The sequence below is a fragment of the Sinocyclocheilus anshuiensis genome, unplaced genomic scaffold, assembly GCF_001515605.1.
Source record: "Sinocyclocheilus anshuiensis isolate Anshui unplaced genomic scaffold, SAMN03320099.WGS_v1.1 scaffold188, whole genome shotgun sequence".
NCBI classification, from domain to species: domain Eukaryota; kingdom Metazoa; phylum Chordata; class Actinopteri; order Cypriniformes; family Cyprinidae; genus Sinocyclocheilus; species Sinocyclocheilus anshuiensis.
This window is the reverse complement of record NW_015555768.1, coordinates 1,756,850-1,781,467: the sequence shown is the minus strand read 5'-3', so window position 1 is coordinate 1,781,467 and position 24,618 is coordinate 1,756,850. Positions and strand designations below refer to the sequence as shown.

General features: G+C 37.6%; 1 pseudogene; it reads right to left on the bottom strand.

Moving 5' to 3' along the window:
- The window catches only part of LOC107674309 (potassium voltage-gated channel subfamily D member 1-like), a 66,004-nt pseudogene extending 41,695 nt beyond the window's left edge, over positions 1-24,309 (bottom strand).
- Positions 24,310-24,618: the final 309 nt, after the last annotated feature.

Below are 24,618 nucleotides of genomic sequence, written 5' to 3'. Positions count from 1 at the left end.
TATTTTTCCTTAAACTTGATACTAAAATGGTACTAAAATAACTAAAACTTAAATAAATTTATAAAGGCATATTTAAAAAAATTATAATTATTAAAAAGAGACAAAAACACACTACAAAATTACTAAAACTAAAATGAAAATGAAAACAGAAAATCTAAAAATAAAAACTTATTCAAAATATACTAAAATCGCACCCAGTTCCAGCGGTGCGAAAACGCCAAAAAGTGGGTAGTTCCACAATTAGTTCTGGTACTATGAAAAGGTTCCCGCGGTGCGAAAGGCCCTTATGATATCAAAGCACCCATTAACCAATCGGTCTGCTCAGCAAGAGCTCATAAAAGGCACTTTACCTCATCGTTGCTCCACGTTTGCCCTCTGCTCATTTAGTTTTGGTTACACCCTGTCGTCAAATATTGTCGCATAGCATCACATCTTGTCATTACTTCCTGTTTTTGGTTCGTTTAGAAGTATTTGGTCCGTGTTGCGTTCATATTTCATTCGAACCACACTACAGTTAGTTTGGAAGCGGACTGAGACCCATCTTTTTGGGGTGCGTTCACACTTGGCATGTTTGGTTCCATTAAAACGAACCCTGGTGCGATTGCACTGTTAGTGCGGTTCGTTTGAGTAAGTGTGAACGCTGCCATCCGAACCCTGGTTCGCACCAAACAAGCGGACCGAGACCGCTGAAAAGATGGGTCTCGGTCCTCTTCCAATCGAACTCTGGTGCGGTTCGAACCGCACTAACAGAGCAATCTCACCAGAGTTCATTTTAATCGAACCAAACATGACAAGTGTGCTGTGAACACACCCTAAGAAAAAAAAAAAAAAAAAAAAAACAATAAGCCCGCAAAGCTGTTGTAATTCTATCCTGATGGAAGATAAGTGGATTCCCAGAAAATAAACCATGGAACTTTGACCAGTTTTTTTTTTTTTAAATGCATCTACTATGAAGAAAAGCAGTAAGATGGCATTATAAAATTAAAAAGTGCTCTTTGATTTTGAATGGCGAAGACGTGCTCACCCACAGACATCCACAGGTTCATTTTGAGGTATTAGCAAAACAACAAAGCTAATGCTTTTCACGGAACTTACGTAATTACACATTATAAATTGTGATATAGCCTGGTTCATTGGATCGTATTGCTTTCTCACTACAACCGAACCCCTCCAGAGTTTGTTTTCAATCGAGCCGAAACCACCTCGTTCAGGCGATCTCGGACCGATTGTTTTGGTGCGGATCCAAGCGCGATTGCCATGTTCACATATGCCCAAACAAACCGAGCTAAGGGGGGGAAACGCGCCAGGTTCCAAAACAACGGGCCAGGTGTGAAAGCAACCTAAATGAATGGAAAAAAGTGTTGGGTGAGTCATGCACTAAAGTTTAATACTTAAATTTGAGAAAGTTTGAGAACGGATAATAATGACCACTACTTAGCTGGCATTAAGCAGAAAAAGAAAATCTTCTCAAAGCTTTCCATTATGAATGAGCTAAATGGGCTTGGAAGGATCAGATGAGAGAGATTGTGGATCAGAGGAAGGAAGAGTGGAAAATAAGCTGATGTTCAAAAGTGCTTCTGCGATCATGCTAATGGGAAGAATAGGCCAGTACAGAGAAAGTCAGAGGTGCCAGTACAGCTGCCTGTCTGATGTATCTCTAGTCCTCTGGGTGACGCACACGTGATCGGAGCAAAGCAGCCGCACACTTCACTACTTCAGGAGAAAGTGTTCTCCTACACCTGCATAAAAGTCCAAAGCCCACCATGGATTTACTGGAGATGATACAATGGTAATACCTTGGCTTTTGCACACTATGATGAAGGTAATACCATGATATTCTTTAAAGCAACCTGGGTAGTTCCATGGTATATGAGAATGATAATCATACAGTTCAGTGGTGAGTGGAGAAGCACATGTCACTTATCAAACCGTCCAGTCAGATCTATTTTATTTTTGCATCTGGTAATGTTGCTTTAAAAGCTGCTTCCCAAGCTGTTTTTTTTGCAATATTTACCAATGACAATATGGCAAGAGAAGCAATTATATGCCACTTCACCACAGTAAATAAAATAAAATAAAATAAAACCAGTATTATGGCTTTGGTGCATAAATAAGTTGCCCATTAACTTTATTAGGAACTAGAACGCAAACTGTCCAATGTCATAGGGACAAAAACTAGTTTCAAAGCCAGTAAGAAATATTTATAGCCAGTAAAATTTCACAATTTATTTGCAATTAGTCGGTTTGGCAAAATGTTAATGTGTAGTGAATATGCCAGTGTGCTGCTGTTCTTTCTCTGCCCATATTTTCAGAAACAAGGAAGGTCAAATGAACTGTGAAGCTCATTTGTTATAAAGACACTGAGATAGAAAGTCAATACGACAGTGAGGTTACAACAGGACAACATACTCACAGACAATGCATCTAGAAAAACATACAGTTCGGATTCATAATAAACTCCAGATATCAACAAATTACAGCTGCACTGTTTCGCCAGAGAGCTTCAGACGGGAAGGAGATGTGGATACGGTTATATGGAGATGTCAGAATCTGAAAAACAGGTTTTTGACTGGTTTTCATGCATCATGTGATCAGGCAGATTAGACTCCGGCTGAGACGACTGCAGCAGAGAGAGGCATCAAACGCACCTGAGAAAGTGAGAAATGATAGTTCTGCTCCGAAACCTAATCTCTTCACAGGGAGAACAACAGAAATTAAAGCTATTTATAGACACTGGGTTTATTTAGCAGCTCATGTGGCTACAACATCAATGCACCATCAGGGAATAAGTCATGTCAGCAGAAAATGACTGGAGAATCCCCCATGGGGTCATTATTTTTGGTTTCTGTGTGCATTAAATAGTAACTTACTAGAAAAGCTTTTGGGCCAGATTCAGTCTCCTGTTTCTGATCTCTGCTCGCGTTCCACCTATTGAGACATTTGACAGTGCACAAATTAGGATCCATCTGCTGTTTCAAATTATTTTTTATCAAAGCTTTGAAGCTAAACAAACAGAACTAATCCTAGGCCTGACTTCCAGCAGACCTCCATAAATGGAAAGCCAACACTGATGCTGCCAGTGTGCTGAAAGGCCTCGTCCGTGAGATATATATACGGCATCCACAGGTAAAACGGACCACCCATTCACAAATATCGTCAGTGTAGAAAACTAAAGAGAGTAAAAAGCTGTGGTTTATTCCCGTATGGAAAGCAGGCCTCAGGAACAGGAGAGAAGAGCTCTTCAATAACACCAGGATTTTATTATGCAATCTACAAATATCAAATGTGTGATTTAAAACTAGTAGGTTATGAGATATGGGAATAAGGAGTCACAGCATAAATGATATAGTGAAAATCTAAATGACAACATGCGCCTGCTGTTTTACCATAAAAAAACACTAGCAAAATGTGATGTGCTGCATACTATCAGTGTTATTTTAGCATTATTAAGATACTATAGAGTTTTTATTAATATGTTTTATATTTTCTGTTTTTATTTTAAATGTAAAGTTAAAATAACTGTATGTGTTTCTCATTTTTAGTTGTCATGTCTATATAGCTTTATTCATTTTATTTCAGTTTTATTTTTAGTTATTTTAGCACATCAGTCAGAAAATCAGTAAAAAAAATGTTGCCTTGGTAACTAGCTGAAATAATTTTTTTTCTATTTTGTTTATTTGAGTTGAAGTGATGAAAGTGATCAAAAAGCTTGTTTATGGTTTTAGTTTTACTTTAGGTTTTAGTTAACTACAATAACCCTGCATACTATCAGGCATCATGGGAGTGTTCCTGACATAAACAATGTTTCAAACATTAAAGGTGCAGTAGGTGATTGTCTTCAGAAACATTTTTTGTTATGCTGGTTGAAAGTCTCTTCAGATCCCGAAAGCAATCATTAAGTTAAGTGGTCTAAATGTATTTATCTGTATTTATATATTCTGTGAAAGGTGTAGGACCAAGAAATGTTCGTCCAATCAAAACTTTCGGTCCGAGCGTTTTAATTAGCTTTCCTACCTGCCTACTGCACCTTTAATTATCCTGCCTCATCTGACACCCCGGCTTCATCTGAAATTGCATACTTCCCTACTATATAGTAGGTGAAAAACAGTACATGACAAGGGTAGTATGTCCCTAGATGACCTACTGCTTCCGGTGAGATTTTGAAGTGCGCATAAGAAGGACATTTTACTATCCCATGAGGCCACAAGGATTTGTGAATGCCAGTGAAGTGACGCAACTGACGCTGGAAGGTCACGTGATAATGACAACAAAGTGAATGTAGTAGAGTCCAGATTATATTCATACTACACACATTCATACAGAACATACTTTTTACCAGTCGCAAGTAATTACTTATTCAAAATAAGTACCAACTAAAGAGAGTATGTGATTTCAGACGCAGCCCCTATTTTAACCAAATTCTAAGGCAGCATGACATCCCAAAATGCATTGCAACGTGCTCAGTGTAAAAAACAAAGCCAATATGGTGGAGAAAGTGGGATGTATTGATAAAAAGAAACTTATATTTCAATCAGAAGTGAAAAGCATAATATTAATAATTTATCCAACTATGTGTGCTATTGTGCTTTTAGATGAGCAACATCCTGTCCTGAGAAACTGAGATTTCTTTGGAATAAAATGCACCAATGAAATATCGACAGTAGGAACAAGTATTTGGAAAGTAAATAGGATCCATTCTGATTTAATGTTGACTAAAGACGGATGAAGTATTGAACAATTCTTCCAAAGCCAGCCAAGCTGAAAAGCCCTGCAGTTTCAGTTTAATAAATGAAAATTAATTCCCTATTCCGTCATCAGACCATCAGACCTCCATCCATCTGTAATATAAGAATGGACATAAATTTAATTGAGTGAAAAAGTGTCCTTTTATTGATGATTTGGCCAGAGAAATGCTGAACTAAAAGGAGCTTGAACTCCAAAAACCAAAGCAAACAAGCATTTGAAGAAATTTTGTGAAAAGACTATTTCTAAGAAATATATATATCTTAAATAATATTGTGAAATATTATTACAATTTAAAATAATGGTTTTCTAGTTTAACATGCTTTAAAATATAATTTATTTCTGTGATGCAAAGCTGAATTTTCAGCATCATTACTCCAGTCTTCAGTGTCATATGATCCTTCAGAAATCACTCTAATATGCTGATTTATTATCAATGTTGGAAACAGTTGTGCTGCTTAATATTTTTTGGAACCTGTGATACTTTTTCAGGATTCTTTGATGAATAAAAAGTTAAATGAACAGCATTTATTTTTAAACAAAAGTCTTTACTATCACTTTTTATCAAATTAACACATCTATGCTGAATAAAAGTATTAATTTCTTTCAAAAAAAAGAAAGAAGAATCATTTTACTGATCCCAAACTTTTGAACGGTAGTGTATATTGTTACAAAATATTTTTTATTTTTAAAAAATGCTGTTCTTTTTAACTTTTTATTAATCAAAGAATACAAGAGAGAGTGAGTGAGTGAGAGAGAGAGAGAGAGAGAGAGAGAGAGAGAGAGAGAGAGAGAGAGAGAGAGAGAGAGAGAGAGAGAGAGAGAGAGAGAGAGAGAGAGAGAGAGAGAGAGAGAGAGAGAGAGAGAGAGAGAGAGAGAGAGAGAGAGAGAGAGAGAGAGAACTCACAACATGGTTTTACATTAAGTTACTATGAATACAAATAGATGTGCTGAAAATCTCAACAGTCTGCCATCGGTCATACATACAAATCTACCCATCCCACTACTAGTATTTTACATATTACGTACAGAAAACATTGTTTAGAAATGATAAGATGATGATCAATAAGTTCAGAAACATGTGAACAGTGTTCTTCACAGAAACTCAAGCAAATACAAAGTTGCCTCTTGGCTTTTAGCTTTACCTCATCAAATATGTGCAATATTTTGTGATGACTTATTAATGGGAAGTACATAGAAATTACAAGAGAATGGATTGGGAATTCATGTTCTTCCTTCACCCCCTGATGTTTACACCACCTGCCCCGTTAAAAAGCCGCACAAATCCAACATCAGCTAGTAACTGCATCTGTATGATCCATATGCTGCACTTGAGTCTAATCTCAGTGCTTCAGTTTATGAGCCAAGTGCGCAAACAGGAGAACAGTATCAGAGTTTCATATCCAAAGTTTAATTTCTGGAAACCTGTTTCCAATTCTGACATACTGGTATGCAAAGAGAAGGCCAGAAGTACAGGTCAAAAGGAGCATGTTTATGATGAAATAACATTTACAAGACCTTATATATATATGAAGAAAAATGAGCATTTTTTATCAGGCTCCTATATTTATGTTAAGTTATTTCACTTTAATGGCATAGAGAAGGACCCATATATTGCCATTCAAGTAAAATTACTGAACCTAATAGGAGTCTGATAAAAATGCTAATTTTAGAATAAAATTTCAGACGGCACTTAGAGCCTTTTGCACCTGAACACCTGAAGTCTTAAAGGTACAGTAGCAAAAAACTTGTAAGACCTGTTTCACACCGCAGTGTGTTTGTTTGTGCAAAACAGTAGTCCAAATCATATTGTGCTGTCCAGGGATGTACAAATTGAATTGATTCAATTAATCCAATTTTAGTACATGCACACACCTTAAAGCCTTGTTTACACAAAGCTATTGAAATTTTCCAGCTTTTTTTGCCCAGGGGAAAATGGAATGGGTGCCATCAGGATGACAGTTTAAACAGCTGACAAAAAATCTAAATAATCCACAAGTAATATAAGTAATCTACATGCTGTGTGTTTGTAATAAACAAATCCAAGACTTTTTAACTTCAAACCCAAATCCTGGATCGCTTGAGAGACAGTAAATTTTCAGCAAATTTTCATTATCGGATGAACTACTCCCTTGAGGTTTAGAGGCAGTAAATAAAAATAAAATTAAATCTTAACATTAAAAAGTGGGGGGGAAGAGGCTTAAAATGCTACAAAAATTTACAATATGGCTGTTTTCAGATACAGAAAGCTACAGTAGGACCTAAAGAAGCATATAAGCCAAAATGAAAAAGGCTATTGTGTCGGTGAATGGATCTGTCAGGTTTCTCCCTTCTCACATGTTGGCTATGTGCTGACAGTCAAGCACATGCATCAACACTTTAAATTAAAGCTGCCATGGCTGGCCAGGAACACAGGAACATAGTCCAGCCCAGTCGTACAAGCGCTCAAAATAAGAAAGGTTGCATGACTGCCATTCATCATGATTACTGTCAGATAGATCTGAGGCTGTAAATAAAAGTCTTTTCCAATCATGCAGAAAGGTGATAATGGTCTCTGGGATGAAGGGAAATGGCAGGGACTTAATTTGACTCCACATTCGAAGCTGTAGAAACATCTAATTAAAGATCTTTGGACTGCACGCATGCGACCAGAGCTCAATGTGCCCGTTAGACTCAACTCTTAAGCATTTTTAGCATGATAGACCTCTGAAAATTAACAGTTTAAACTCAGATAATCCATGTTGCTATGCAAACATGGAAAAAGTCATGATGTCTGCTCTTTCTGGAACACAATGAGAGCTCTTGGAAAAAAAATGATAAAGTGCACCCTGTTTTAAAGTGAACATGAAGTGAACATGTAGAAGCACTCTGTCTCTTTTCTAATACCCTGTTGCTCATGAGACCTAAATATATAAATGTCTCAAGGTATATTTAATTCATAACACATTGTTGCATAATCAGGTCAACACTAATAACTTTATTTGCAAAATTATGGCTGTTGGTATTATTATATAGAGGAGACCAGGTCTGGTTGTCACACTTTTTCCTCTAGTGAATATTTCTCAGGGTGGGGTTATTTTTCAATGTCTTTTTTTTTTTTTTTTTGTATGCACAAAAAATAGCTACAAAAAGCCATTTCAGTTCAATTTACAGTTAATTTAATACACCGATTTTTTTCTTCACCTAATGGGGTAATTTGTCATTAAACATGCTGTTGTAAAGTTTTCAGCAAACTTAAACAATAAAATAATTATAAAAACAAAACTGTAAAAATATGATCAATAAGTCCAGTCAACATGTTTTTCCATTACTTTATCCCATCAAATCAATTAAAACAATTTCAATTTCATTCTTTAAGTTATGCAAGATTTTTTTTTTTTTCGTTTATTGAATACAGTAAAAGCGATTAATGAAATGGCAAAATGTGAAATTTATTAAAATATCAAACTCTTTTGGTCAGCAGAAATTAAGGTGAATGTATTATACTTCAAATTACAATACATAAAAGATATGTGGCCACTTGACCGAACATATTCTTTATAAAAAAAATTACAAAAAATTATTTCTTAAGGTTTTGTGCATATTTTGAGTTAATACCTTCCTGAGAAACAGCCCATGTGACAACTAGTCCTGTATTGTATAAAGTAAACAAAATCTGAAATATCTTTTGACTTCTTACAAAATTATACTGTTTTCTGACATTACATGTTATTGAAATGCCCGAATGTACATTACAAACCATATTAAAGTCAATATAAAGGTGCCTCTCTTACAGGTGACATTGAGCTCTGATTTTCCCTCCAGAACCGGACATGTTTAGTGGGCTATAAATCAAAAGCACAGTGAACAATGAACAGTTCTCTAGATGATTAATGTGATTAACTATCAGAGAGAAAATGAATGACTCCGTGTATAAGCGCTAACTAGTTAATAATGAGAGAAAAAGTTGGAACAGAAATGGGAGTGGTAGATGAACACTGGGTTTGCTAACAAACTAGACTAGACTGGACTGGACTGGACTGGAATAGAATAGAATAGAATAGAATAGAATAGAATAGAATAGAATGTTGCCAGACAACCAGGGTCTTGAAATGTCTTCCAAACTGTAATTTTTTAGTCCTAAAAAATTGGCCCACATAAAGTGATATTTTTTTTCTCCAATCCAGCTCTTGACCTAAAATTAATTTAACATCCCCCTATAAAAAGGACAATCCCCCTGGAGTAACCTGGGGTTAAGTGCCTTCCTCAAGGACACAATAGTGATAATTCATGGGTCGTTTCTTGCTCTCAGGGATTGAACACCTTTAACCATGGAATGTATAGGATTTTCAGGAAAGTGATGACAAATTAAAGGGATAGTTCGCACAAAAATGAAAATTCTGTCATCATTTACCCTCATGTCATTCCAAACCTGTATGACTTACTTTCTTCCGAGGAACACAAAAGGAGAGTGATAAAAAATTATTCAAATTTTTGGGGTGAACTAGGCCCTATCCCTTTAAGAGTTTAAAATCTTAGTTTGCATTAAATTTCTATTTCTTAGTCTGATTTAGAATAGAGTGATTCGCTCGTGTCCTGATAATTCATGATGTGTGACGAAAACAATTTTCTTCAGAAAAACACAGGAAGTCATCTGCATCTCTCAGTGAGACAATTATCCGTCATATATTCTGTCAAGTGCTCTCACTTGAGCCTCATGGTCGGGAAACTGTCACACCACATCTTCAAACCTATACACAGCGGATACACACCTTCACACAGCGCACATGCAGCTCTCAGCACATAAATGGATTTGTACTTTCAGGGTCCCACAGGTTTGTGTGCGGCACGGTCCAAGGACGATTGATTCCCTTCCAGCACATTTGAGCGTAAGAGCTTTCCTTCATGCAAATATGCTCCATGATTCAAAGACATGACCCGACGAACACTTACAGTCTGAAGATCTATGGAATCCTGACCTCACCAACAAATCATAAAAAAAATCTCATTCATAAACATCTACATTCTAATTAGTATCTTATACATATGAGCTATATGGCTCTCAATATCTTGTGATCATCGCAGATCATAAGCATACAGTGAGTAACAATTCCTGTTTTTATTTTAAATGGGTCATGGGTATTATTTTTTTTTTATCATATTTACTTTATCTCAAAATAATGACGGTAAATTTGATTATTCATCATATGACCCTGTAAGGTGAACGTTTGTAATTATTAATTCATATCTGTCAGTACAATGACACATTAAGACCTGCCTGGAAGGCAAGGGGCTCATTAAGAATCAAACATGACAACAGACTCTACTGTATGATGCACATGCAAACTGCTATCAAAGCAACAGTATTCTGTACAAGCTGCTTTCATAATGCCTGCACTTCAGTCTAGTGCCACAGTCTTCCCTTTCCCTCAAGCTCCTGTGGGAAAGGTGTGGACCTCGCCGAGAGGCACAAGCAAGAGAGGAAATGATGTCAGCTTTGTCATTTTTCTCCACAAAGGCGGTAAATGGGTCAGGCTCATGCACACAGAAGGACCACAGCCAGGGGCCACCTGACTGAGCAGCTACGATTATTTTTGGATAGGAGGGAGGTGTAAGTTGGCCAAATCATGTCAGGAGAGCTGGAGAATAGGAGGGAGCGTTTTTGCAACCGCACCACAGAGATAAATTTTGTAAAGAGCTATCGTTACTTACGAACACTTTGATTAAGCAATGCCTCTCGGTATGACAGTTTGAATGGTTTATATACTTATGATGATTAATCTGGGTCACTGTAACCATAACCAACCTTCACATTCATAGATGTGTCTGATGAGAATTACATGCATGGGAAAAAATATAATCATCTTGTAACTTCAAAGAGTTGGATTTCCTGACCGTGAGACCATGACACAAAGCTAGTTCTTATGGGAGTGTCTCATGGCTCTGTCCTGGGCCCGCTATTATTATTACTGTCAAATGGATTTAAAATATCTCCCTCTTCCTGACCACTGACCCTTATCCTAAGATTTACTAAACTACAAGGATAATACATGCTCAGCACCTTACCGCCAAGGATATTTGCATTTGTGTCATCACCTCTGCTGTCTCCGCACAATAAATACAATATTTACACGTGACCTTTTGACATTTAATTTTCTGTTCTCATGTATGTGATAACCTGCAACCTCGTAGGCAAAGGTAAAATCAGACCTCTGAAATTTCACTGAATCATTATTCCTTATGCTGTAAAGTTGTTTATCATTTTAAACATTTGAATGAAATGACGAATAATCACCATGGGATACATCTGAGAGGCATTTTCACTCTAATCCATCATATGGCACCATATGACTCTCTAGACCTCAACAAATCCCTTTATCTGCAGCCAATCCAGGTGTGATCTCTTTTCCCTGTAAGATTATGAATTGCCTGTTATTGTCTGGACCCTGAGAGCTGTCAGGAAGCCGGCATGAGTGTGAACTACAGGGTTCAATACAAGTCCTTTAAGCTTTGTTCAGACAGGCAGAAAAAAAAATCATTCACTTCTGTGAAGTGTCTAAATCAAAATCTGATTAGTCTGATGTGTGTGTGTGTGTGTGTGTGTGTGTGTGTGTGTGTGAAGAAGAAAATTAAAAATATAAATTAATCAAAAATAAATGATAAAATAAAAAAAATATTTACAACACTGATTTTAATTGACTGCACAAAGATCGGATTTGATGACTAAATTGGATTGGCAGTATGAAAAAAGCATTAGTCTATGAATCACAGACAAACAGCATAAAATGACACAAGAAATGGTAAAAAATATGTCAAGATGAGTGGCTGGAAAACAGATGGACTTGGTGACTTATTCAATTGTGCATTTGTCAGCTTTTGCAAATATACAAACTGTATTATATTTACAAATTTTTGAGAACTGCAGTCATACAGTTTTAACCAGAAACCACACACATCACACGAAGACTGTGCCATTAAAAGCTGACAGTATCTAACCTTGATCACTTATTCAGCAGTAAGTGTGGTGAAATTGGCAGAACATTTGAGACACTGCTTGTGCTTTTAAGAGCAATCTCTACGAGTCAGACAGCCTGAGACACCTGACAGGCAGACCATAATTACAGACAGGAAGACCACAGACAGCTGATAATATTGGTTTTATTCCAGATTAGAAGAGTTCAAATTAATTTGCAGGGAGGACGTTGATTTGCTTTGATTAAGTGGCAGAATAAATTTACTTAAACATCCATCAGTATGTGACATCCCTCTAAATTATAAAACACAGAATGTCAAAAACACACAGCTATCAAAAAAAAGGTCAACAGACTTATCTCTGGAGGAATTAAGTGAAAGGTAGAGTTCAGCCAAAAATGAAAATTCTGTCATCATTTACTCATCCTCACATCGATCCAAACCCTTTCTTTTTTCTGCAAAACACAAAAGTAAATGCGGAAGAATACTGTCAAAACAGACAAAAAAGCAACATTAAATTACATTAAAAGTAGTTCATACAAGGCTTGCGCTATATTACAAGCCTTCTGAAGCCATATTTGTGTGAGGAAGGAACCCAAAAGTCATTATTTGCTTCAAATCTTCCCTTCCGCTGAACCTCTCAAATCTCATTTGCATTTCCGTATATTCAATGCACAATATGTGAAAATCAGTGCAGCTTGGCAACATCTGTCTTGATGTTCCATATTTATTAATTAAATATTCAAATCTTTGAGTATAAACAAAAGTTAAGGAGATGAAAAAAAAAATAGAACCGTCGATTAAAAAAAAAAAAAAAAACATAAAAAGCGGTATTTTGCACAGATAACGCCATAGTATCATGCCCACAAATACAGGTTGGATAGTACTGTGTGCACTGTGAATTTATTGAGAGACAGACAAACTTAATAAACAATATATTACTACTGTTTCTCTTCTGTTGATGCATTGAGCAGTCATATTGGATTCTGAAGTTGGAGTATAGTGATTCCTCTGAGATTCCGAGTCGGAACTCTGACTTGGGAGGGCGTTCCAGTTAAAAGTTCCTACTGAGAACTCAGAATTTCCAACTTCTGAGTACAAATGGAATGTAGCATTAGACCTGCTCCACTTTCACTCAATTAGCAGAAGTAAGCGCTGTAGTAAACGCTACACAATGGTAGTGGCAATCTCAGATTAATGGTTATCGCTGTGTCATTCATTACAGTTTCATAGGGATGTAACGATTCACTCAACTCACGATTCGATTCACGATTTTGATTTCACGATTCAATTTTCTCACGGTTTTTTTTTTTTTTATGAGATTGTAGACATTATAGAGTAAATGAAAAGGTGTTGTTTTATTAGGCTATTGCTGCACGTTTCTTTGTGAAATTGAAATATAACAAAACTAAATTAAAATTTTAAAACAAACCCCAAATAAGTTAGTATAAACAAGTAAGTTAGACAAATAAAAGAAATCTCTTAATATGAACAAGCTAAGGCTTTGTCTGTGCTCTTTCCATTTAAAATTAGAGGCATCCACTGCATTTTACAGGACAACTAGATGAGCCCCAGATACAGATCCCCTGTAAAGACCTTGTCTCAGACGACCACCGGGACAAGACCACAGGAACCAGATGAGTCCTCTGCACAATGTGACTTTGCTGCAGCCTGAAATTGAACTGCTGGTTTTGTCTGGCCAGAGGAGAACTGGCCCCCCGACTGAGCCTGGTTTCTCCCAAGATTTTTTCTCCATTCTGTCACCGATGGAGTTTTGGTTCCTTGCCGCTGTCGCCTCTGGCTTGCTTAGTTGGGGACACTTCATTTCCAGTGATATCGTTGACTTGATTGCAAATGATTGCAAAGATACTATTTAAACTGAACAGAGCTGGATGATGACATCACTGAATTGAATGATGAACTGTCTTTAACTGAAAAATGAGTGTTTACTATTGTCATTTTGTATTATTGACACACTATTTTCCTAATTAATGCTGTTCAGTTGCTTTGACACAATCTGTATTGTTAAAAGCGCTATATAAATAAAGGTGACTTGACTTGACTTGATTGTTCAGAGGCAAGATGAAAAGAAAATACCATGTAAACTTTTCTAAAGATAGTCAGTTCCCTCAGAGATAAATTCATATAAACTCCTACTCCAATTGTATAGCGATTTGTTTGGCATCTCAACCGATTTGAATCGTTACATATTTGAATCGATTTTCGACCAGCTCGCGGTTAATCGTTACATCCCTACAGTTTCGAGAATGAGTCTGTGAGTGAATCTATTCAAATTTTGAATGGATTTTAGTCTAAAAAGTGTGCAAAGAGCGCTCCCTTTATAATCACTGAAAAGCTGTCGCTTGTCTTAGGTCATCGCTTTCTCATTCTGTTATAATCAATGAAGCTCTACACTGCACAATGAATATCGTATTTACATTGTGCCTCCACCTTCTTTGTTATAATGAGAGGATCAGCGAGCATGCAGAACTCAGCACTGAGCAAAACTGTAACAATTTGAGTGGTGAGTGGATTCTGACTAACTTAAAGTCTGTGTAAAGCAATATTAAATGTGTTCTTAGTTTGTCACACCACACAAAAAAGTAAATAAAATAAGTTATCAAAATCTTGAAAAAATAATCATTATTCTCTGCTCTCAAATGCTAAGGGTGTGTCCGCTCTCGCTGTTGCCGTTGAAACCACGCCCACTCACAGGAAAGCTGCCATCTCTCTCAACTGTCAAATACTGATACAACCTGAATGGATGCTCCCTATAGAAGCTTAATTGGATTTACGCAGCCATGTAATGGTACATGTTTGGTAATATGCATTAAGTGACAAACGTATAGCTAGCAAGCAAACTGTAGGCTGTAGTAACGGTAACGACAGTAATTCGCGACTGAGCGGGCAAAACACTGATGCTAATGCACTCTAGTTATTATAGTGTTAATGTAGTGTGAAAAACAGTTTAACGTTATAACTACACAACTCAATATTACATAGTTCTTTGTAACGTGTTTTCAGCAATATATTTCTAACATTTACAATGTGTTTAGAAATAATTCTTTGAATTGCCTATACACTGACATTTGATGCCTCTGATTGTCCATTGTGTTCAAAAAAAATCAACAGACATGTCTGTGATTGACTATAGTACTATAGTACTCAACGCTACAAAAACACGTTGTAAATAGAAACCTTTGACCAGATATGAAAAGCCCCGCCCTGTATGTTGATGTGATTGGTTACAAACAGAAAACGGGCGATTTCAAACCACGTTTTTTTGAGACTGTCTTTGGAAAGTGCAGTTTTAAGGAGAAAATACTCGGCAATGGTGTTGACAGATGAATTTGCATATTGTTTGTCTTTAAGCATATTAAAAACACCAGATAGACATGTAAACAACTTCAAAAACTTGATATTTAAAGACCCCACAGGGGGTCTTTAAGTTTTTAACAAAGTGCAAAAATAGACTTTTCTGAAGTAAATGTGAATAGTGATTCCTCAAGCAAAACTGCTACAATGCTGGAATTGCTAAGCTGTTCTTGATGGGGTTTTGGGGGGTTTTTTTATGCGGTTGCTAAGGTGTTCTGGATGTTTTTAGTTATGTTTAGTTATTTTAGCTAAGCTGTTCTGGGAGTTTTTAGTGTGTTGTTATGTGGTATCTAAGGTGTTCTGGATGGTTGCTAGGGTATGGTATGTTCATGACTCACACTCATAAAAGACATCTGACCCATCATGTGAAAATGAGTAGAAATCATAAATCCTTCATTGAACTGCGTCATATCCACACCTGAATTCAATCTGTTCTCAGCCGGCATCATCTCTTATGCCACAGTCAAATCCCCCAGCCAATCACGGCCGACCTTTACACGCCAAAAAAAGCAAAAAAAAGCATGTGGTTCCTGCTGCATCCAGCACGAGATAAATTATGTGAACTGAACCAAGACCAGAACCACATTACATCACTAATACATAATTCTGACAGGTCATCAGTCTGAGGAGAAAAAAATAATAATAATAAAATAAGAGGCCCAATCCCATCACGCAGCCTGACAGCTTCAATGAAGTGATAAGTTGAATGGTTTCTGTCACAGACATTAGCGCTCAGCGAGGCTGCTGTGAGGTCTCTTGGGTCTTGCATTGTTCAAGGACGACGCTTTTCCCACAAGACACTTACATAAGCCAACAGCAGATGGTGAGTGTGGACTCTAGAGAGGGACGCTGACACCCTGGGACAACAAGTTTAGTCCTCTTGTAAAGGAACAGATTAACGCTACTCCCCAACTGGAAAGATTATGAACAGCCCATCACATCTGTTAATGATAAATGATTAAACAAGCAAAGAACATTTAACAAACGCACTGTGGTTGTACCATGGTACAGTGACTGAAACTCATTTGAAAACTAATTAATCTGTAAATATTGTTTTGGATTATACAGATTTTATTTCCTATATTTGATTGAAAAAACATGCAATTCTATATCTTCCCTAATGTGCACTTTGAAAGCTATAACCGTGCGTTCACACCGCCACAGGCGAGAGCATCAAAGTGGCCGGAAGTCATTCATTTTCAATGTGAGCCGGCGGCGAAAAGCAGCGAGGCGCGTGGTTCCGACCACATTAGTTCCCAAGCATTTTCAGCTAGAACGCTTGTTTTTCAGCGGGAATGCAATTCATTTGACCAATTACATTTAGGCTACACTTCAAACGGGACAGTTTGTAATGTAGGCTGCGCACAAATTCATGTTAATTTTAATTAAAGACCAAGGTTAGTAAACGTCTCCTATAAACTGCATGTTGAAATTAGGCTAGCACTTAACCATGAACACAAAAAACACCACACAAATGGTTTTTATTGGTTTATTTCGTTAGCAAACATGTAACTATAATTGTTAAGTTCTTTCCATCGATCAATTTCTTACTTTCACATTTAAAATATTTCATGAGGTTAACCTATACCCTACTTGTGGTCAGTCTGCACAAGATCAACATGCTTGTTTCCTTTGCGGCTCCTTTAAATACACGACAAGCATTTGATCTACGTCAGAGCGTCAGAGCTTCCACAAATCATTCTACAGCGTTGTTGGCAGGGCGGCCAGAGCGAATTTTGACGCTCTCGCCGGTGGTGGTGTGAACGCACGGTAAGAATGTTTAAATGTACTATATATTCTGTGCAAAAAATATAACTGTTAGTGTCAGCGCTGCAGTGCAGTGCACTGTGCACATGTTAGGACATAAGAGCTGCTCGCCCACAGGGACCCAGGTTTAAGTTTGACCTGGGTCATGTCCCAGTCCCATTCACCTTCTCTCACCCTATTTTCCTATTTTGTCTACACTCCACTTTCCTTAAAATGAAAGGCAAATAGACTGAAAGGTACGGTGGCCGAGAGAGCTCAACGCGCTGCAACTTCAGAAAACACTTGCAGTGCGTTTCTTTATTTGTTTGTGTTGTGAGTATTTGCAGCGCGTTTCTGTATTTGCAGCGCATTTCTTTATTTGGTTGTGTTGTGAGCATTTGCAGCGCATTTCTGTTTTTGCAGCGCGTTTCTTTATTTGTTTGTGTTGTGAGTATTTGCAGCGCGTTTCTGTATTTGCAGTGCGTTTCTTTATTTGGTTGTGTTGTGAGTATTTGCAGCGCGTTTCTTTATTTGGTTGTGTTGTGAGCATTTGCAGCGCCTATGTTGTCAAATTTATGAAGATGTTTTCTTAATTTTGCAGGTGTTTTTTCTATTTGCATGTGTTCTTTTTTTTTTTTCATTTGCAGCGCGTTGAGCTCTCTCGGCCACCGTAGAAAGGCCAAAAAATTAATAATAATAAATTATAAAATATTATGTATAGATATTTATCTAAATAAATATAATAAATAAATAAGAAAATAAAAATAATAATACTAAGACTATAAATAATACATTAGAATAGTTGCATTAGAATGACATGAATAGGAACTGCAATTCAAAGAAATTCAACACAGGTAATGCATCTATTTTAATTAATCAGTCAGTCAGGGTTATTATAGTTAAAGGGATAGTTCACCCAAAAATGTAAATTACCCCTTGATTTACATGACTTTCTTCTTTCAGACTAATACAATCGGAGTTATATAAAAAAAAATGTCCTGGCTCTTCCAAGCTTTATAATGGCAGTGAATGGGTGGTGATATTCAATAGTCCAATAGAAGTCCAATAAACTGCGTCCATCCATCATAAAAAATGCTCCACGTGGATAATAAAAGCCTCCTGAAGCGAATCAATGTGTTTGTGTAAGAAAAAAATCCATATTTACAACTTCATCAGCTTGGGGGCAGTCGTGGCCTAATGGTTAGAGAGTCGGACTTGTAACCCGAAGGTTGTGAGTTCGAGTCTCAGGTCCGGCAGGGATTGTAGTTGGGGGGAGTTAATAACCAGCGCTCTCTTCCACCCTCAATACCACAACTGAGGTGAGACCCTTGAGCAAGACACCGAACCCCCAACTGCTCCCCGGACGCCACAGCAATATGGCTGCCCACTGCTCCATGTGTGTGTTCACTACTGTGTGCTTGCACTTGGATGGGTTAAATGCAGAGCACAAATTCCGAGTATGGGTCACCATACGTCACTTCATTTCACTTCCGCTAACTGTTGTACATGTGTTCTCGAGAGAGTGGCATTCCAGTGGATGACGTAGGTGTAACATTCAATTAATTTTTCTCAACAGTTTTATTAATTTCTTTGAATTTCAATTCTACTTCCCAAATTTTTATCAAATTCAAATTTCAATTCTGCATTCTGTTGGCGATCAAATTAAATTTCTTCTTATTTTCTGCAAAGCATTCAGTCAACTGCTTCTGCCAAGATCACCTCGTTTACGAGCAGTTTTCTGTAATTTCTTACACTGTGCTACTGTATCCTGCTTTCTCCCAGGTTGTATTAAATAATAACTTAGAGGGTGCATCAAATATTTAACACAGTATCCAAATGGAACAAAGCAGACATCTTAATTCAGCAGCTCCTGCTTCAAACGCTGCCCTGTCAAGGTCAAAGGAGAGGAAGCGTAAAGTTGGATATTAAGTCTTGGTAATGTGAATTCCACTCGGCTGCCACCACAGACTGACCAATCGAGTCTTTGCTCGCTCCTTTGATCTGCACACATGCATTTCTTTCTGCACAGTAAGGCTAAAGTTGAGCGTTTATCCAGCTATCTCCAGAGGGAACATGGCCAGTCAACCCAACCCAGAATAAAACATTAATGCATCAGGTGATCTCTGTGCTGCACCTTCAGGAACACCCACAAATATATTCATTTATTCAATTCAGACATTCATTAACATGCACGCTGAAGCATGCAACCTGATGGAGTTATTTGCCGTTTCATTGCCTGGGATTTCCAAACCACAGAAGTGCATAATTATATTTGGAAAATATGATTATAGGGTTTATAATGCCATACTTCTTGTCCCTCTGTTTTTCATATTAATATATAAATGCAAACAGAAAGTACTGAGTTTGAAAACTGAACATTACTTTTGCTGTTCCAACATGACTGCTTCCAGATTTGATTTTCTTTGGAGACTATAGAATGGTCACATAGCCGGGTCTATGTAAAAGTAATTCGTTTGAGGCTGAAATGCCTGATTAGGTTTTAAAGTTGCTGGATGACGTCACAGACTTATTCTCCAGACACAGACTTGCTTTACATCACTATTAGCTCTCAAATCTCATTTGCATTTCCACATATTCAAACATGCTGGCTACAGTGATTTGACCAAATCAAACAGGTTTTAGAACAACATGATGGTGAAAAATAATTAATAAAATTATTTTGTTTGTTTGTTTTGTTAGTTTAACAAAGAAATGCAATTGAAATGCAAAAACAAAATTTACTTTTATGAAGAAAAAAATCCTCAAGCAAAAAAATAAATAAAATAAATAATAAATTCCTCAAGCAAAACTCATGATGGGGGATGTACCTGTGTTGCATAGCATGTTTGTGAATTTGGGGTTGGAGCTATAAAGCTATTTCAAGCTATTATTTGAGCTATTTAAAATATCAACAGCATTTCTCAAAAATTGCTTACTGCACCTTTAACGTCAATCAGTTTAAATGCATCCATGATCCATGTACATCAGGGGTGTCCAATCCTGCTCCTGGAGGGCCACTGTCCTGCAAAGTTTAGCTCCAACCCCATTAAACACACATGAAGCCGCTAATCAAGGTTACTAGAAACCTCCAGGCAGGTGTGTAGAGTCAAGTTGGAGCTAAACTCTGCAGGACACCGGCCCTCCAGGACCCAGTTTGGACACCCCTGCTGTACATCTAAACTAGTGAGTGGCACTTGCCTAAACAAAACTACTAAGAGATCTACAGGACGTTTTCACCTATATTATGATTCGCCAGGGGGAATATCATAAAACTGAATCACTTAGAAACAATACCACACCATACTTCAACAAACCACACAATTTAAACCATCACACATGAAAGATGTGTGACAAAGGTTAAATACTTTGTTCAAATCAGCTCTAACTATGTGCAATAGCAACTACTACTAGATCACTACTAATAAGCACATTATAGATGGCTTCAAGATGTAATAGCCTGCATCACTGCATATATACACATAGATTGAAAAAACAATAGATCAAACGTCTGAACTCTAACGTTAATGAGAACCATCTGTTTGGGAGCTGCTCTTCATGAAGTGGGCAAATCTAATAATATAATGCAGATTATATATTTAGCTTTCTATAACGGGTGGAAGTGATCATATTATAGACAGTTCAATATGTACACAATTTTACATCAAATATAGCAACAACTCTGCTCAGATACGGTTATCACCATCTTCCTATGATCAACATCCGTGCAGAAAGATTCATGTATGGAGTGCGCATGTCATTTGATGAAAAACTGCTGAAACCTGATAGCGGGTAATATACACGTGTGTGCGATGATCATGTAAGCAGGATGATGTATTGCTTGGGAGTGTTAATACGCAGCTCCTGACATTTGCACGATAAGCTCAGATATTATGAGTAATATGGTGCTATTTCCTACATTTGCACGGGAAGACTGTCATTAACACTAATGTGAATGTGATAGCTAAACCTGTCCACTATTGTTACAGACCATCATCATTCGCCCCCTACCCAAGAGCAACAGAAATGCGGTTGCAGCAAATACAAACACAACAATGCTGTGCATCAACGTATACTGGCTGCAACTAAAAATAGTATGTGAAACCATATGCAGTATGCAACAATACACATTACAAATATGAGTTTGGGGCACAACCCCCAAGTCACTATGATACAAAGTGCAACTGTGACTAACAACTCTTTTTAGCAGCTTTGGTTTTCCATTACACTTTCTCCACAGGGATTTCGAAAAACTCTTTAATAAAGAATAAAAAGTCATTAATCAAACCAAAGGAGTGACTCGTAACATTACAAACTTTGATTTGAAGCCAAAATTTCAAATTAAGAAAATAAATAACTGCAAATTACATAATTAAAATTATTTTGATTGATTTCAGTCATTATAGATAGATAGATAGATAGATTTTGCAATAAATCCAATATATATCATTTTATTATATTGCTATATAATAATGTTATATTGTACTGTATTTTTATTGTATTATATGATTCATAGATAGAATATAGGTCGCACATTAGAAGCCTTCACCTGGAATTTGGCAATTAAATAAAAAAATGTAAATAAAAATGTACGCCGAATTGAAGTTACACTGACTGATGGCTTCAACAGAAGTGTATTATATAAATTTATAACCAAATTAATGGAGATTTTACTTCCTGAACCTGATTGTTTCGCTCTATCCTCATTGGCTCAACCAATGGCATTAGTGTTCAGGGAAATCTGTTTGAAAACAAATCAAATGAATAGATATTGCTGTCAGTTTATTCGTAACACTTGAAATGGAAGGTCAAATCGAGTGCATTGCATTGTGGGATATGGTATTTCACTGTTTGCTATGGGTATATACTGCGCTTTTTGCCAAATGTAGCAGCTCATTCAGGTGTTCCATGCATACAGAAAACTGGCATACTTTGTGCAGTATACTTACAACATACTGAAAAAATAGTAGTATGGTATGATATTATGACATTGGGAACACAGCCTACATGTGCTATAATCTGCATCACAATACTGTGCAACATCTGAATTATTCTCATTGCATCTGTGTGGGTGTTTTCTACCCAACAACAACATGGAAAAAAAGAAACCATATTGAGATATTTTGCAAAACAACCAAACGCTTCAGGAAAAAGTTGGAGAAACACACACATATATACATAAAATAACTATGCTTCATGTATCCTCCTCATCCTCTGCTCTGGACCGCAGTGATACAGCGTTCCACTCTTCATCCATCACTCTGAGGGATTAAACTGTATCAATGAACAAGAGAAAACTGGACTGCTTCCCTAAAGCCTGACAGCAAACCAATGGCCAGAGATGTGGCTGAATACTATTGTGTAGAAACAGCACATAACTCATTCACAGCTCAGTTTATGTGCAAATGACTCACTACAGAGAACTGTAAGAGAAGTTTCATGGCATAACTGGAGGAATCAAAGGTACGTATACTGGTTTTGTAGCCAGGGGTGATTTAAGTTTCACTAACCTTGAAAATTTTAACCTTGAACATTTTGCTTAAAATATAAAATAATAATAACGCTTTTGGTGAGACAAGACACCTTAATTAAAAAAAAACTGCTGCAATACTAAACCTGAATGCTGGTAAGCAAATCAATGTTCGATTTAATCAATCTTAAAAAAAAATGCTATAACTTTAAGACATAACCCTGTTCATTCTTCACTGCAAAAGTTTCGTTTGAACTTATATATAAGCACACTGTCAGCATCATAAATGAGCAATGAAGCACTAAGTGGTTTGGATCACATGGGAAGTTTCCAGAAAGTTCTTAATGGACCTTTCTACTCCTTCCTTAGCTTTTTAAATACTACCATGGAACCTGTTTCACTGCAGCCCAAACAAATGACAGTCGTAGAAAACCTCTCTGCGTAGAGAAGACCAATCTGTCGCATATTCAAAACATCACGAGCAAGCGGCAACCTTCCGGTCTCTCTCGTGAAACCAACACGGAAGTGATTAAAACTGCAATTCATCGACTGGCCGCTAGAGGCTGGCTCCAAAAGGGAGTCAGTCCCATAGACTCCCCATGTTAAAATGCCAAACTTTGCAGCAGAAAAAAATATGTTTACAGCCTGGTACAAAAACGCTCTTCAGAAACCTACGGGTGACATCACGGACACTACGTCTATGTTTTTATACAGTCTATGACCACGAGCTGCAGATAAAAAGGGAATGGACTTACCCAAGTGTTGTCATGGTGACTATGGTGTACCAGAAGGAGGCTGGGATGCTGGTGAAGTTGGTTCCCTTGGTGCCTTTCTCGGCGTAGAACATGACGGTGGCAAATATGATGATGGCCATGGTGAGGGAAAACAGGAGGAAGCCCAACTCGGAAGCACAGCTCTTCAGAGTATAACCCAGGATTCGCAGGCCCTGAGAGTGACGCGAGAACTTGAAGATCCGGAAGACGCGGAACACCCTCAGCGTGACGAACGCGCCGCTCACGTCCTCGTTCTCAGGCATGACCAGGCCGATGTAGTAGGGCATGATGGCAGCGGTAGAAGTTCAAAATGTGGCGAAACATCTCCGGGTCCCTGTCGAAGAAATACTCCTGAGTGTCCTCGTTGTAGAAAAACTCCTTTTCCGAGCTGCCCAGCAGAGTGTCAGGATAGCGGTCCAGCGTGTTTTTCCATGTCTGGAAGCGGAGCCCGCTCACGTTTACGAACAGGATCTCGTCGTTGCGGCTTTTTTTGTCTACAGGCGGTTTGGGCATGATTTTCTTGGCCAGAGGAAGCCAGCCAACGGCCGCTGCCCTGGCAAACGGTAGCCATGTTGCCACTCCAGCAGCCATGTTTAATTTGGTGGCTAAAGGTTGTTAACGAATCAAATACAGTGGGGGGGAATGCCGGTCAGTCCTGAGAAGCTTTTCTGAACCTTTTTGGACCAGAAAGAGTCTTTCCAACCTAATCATCCGAGCTGAGGATCTCAGACTAGTTCCTCGGTTTGTCTGCACATTTAATACGCTAGGAAGGAATCCTGTGAGGTAAATTGAAGTAGGCAAATGTTTTCATTATCTGCTACAAAAACGTGGGGCTGTCAAAGTGTCAAAGCCATTTGAATCTCAGGATCTCCATATATCAAAAAGGATTCTGAAATGACCCATTAAAATTCATCAGCTCAAGTCTTTTGTTTGCAGAATGTGGCTGTTCAAAGAATCAGTTCAGCCATTTAAAGGGTTAACCCTCTTGGCCATTTCTTGCAGGCTCTGCTGGAGAATACTGATTTGTTGCTGTGCTGTGCCGTTTCAAATTTTTATTAGTCTGTGATTAGGCTTTTCTGAAGTTAGCAAGAAGACTATTTCTCCTCTACTGCGTCCATTCTTTCGTTTGAAGGCCTTCTCCCTCCTTTTTTTTGCAATTTCAAGGCTCTTGCCTTTATTTTTCTTTCCTTTCTTCAAGCTTCAAGTGGCTACTCAATCTCACAAGAGGCGGAGAAGATTTTCAAATGGAGATCTCAGAACCACAGCTACCTCCATGTATGGAGTCCACCTTCATCCACCTGTCATGAAACAACACAACAAATCCTTAGATGACATCTGAAAGCAACATGGGATACAGTAGCTACTTTCACTAGCTTGTTTTACGTCAGAGACTGTTAAAATAAACAAGCTTCACAGTCTGTTTATGAGAGCTCTCGCACGCTAAAGTCATTCACACTTTGCACTACACAGAAAACATGTGCCATTACATTTTACATATATAAAATAGTATAATATAATACACAGAAATACATTCATAAATTGCACATAAATATGTATCTATTT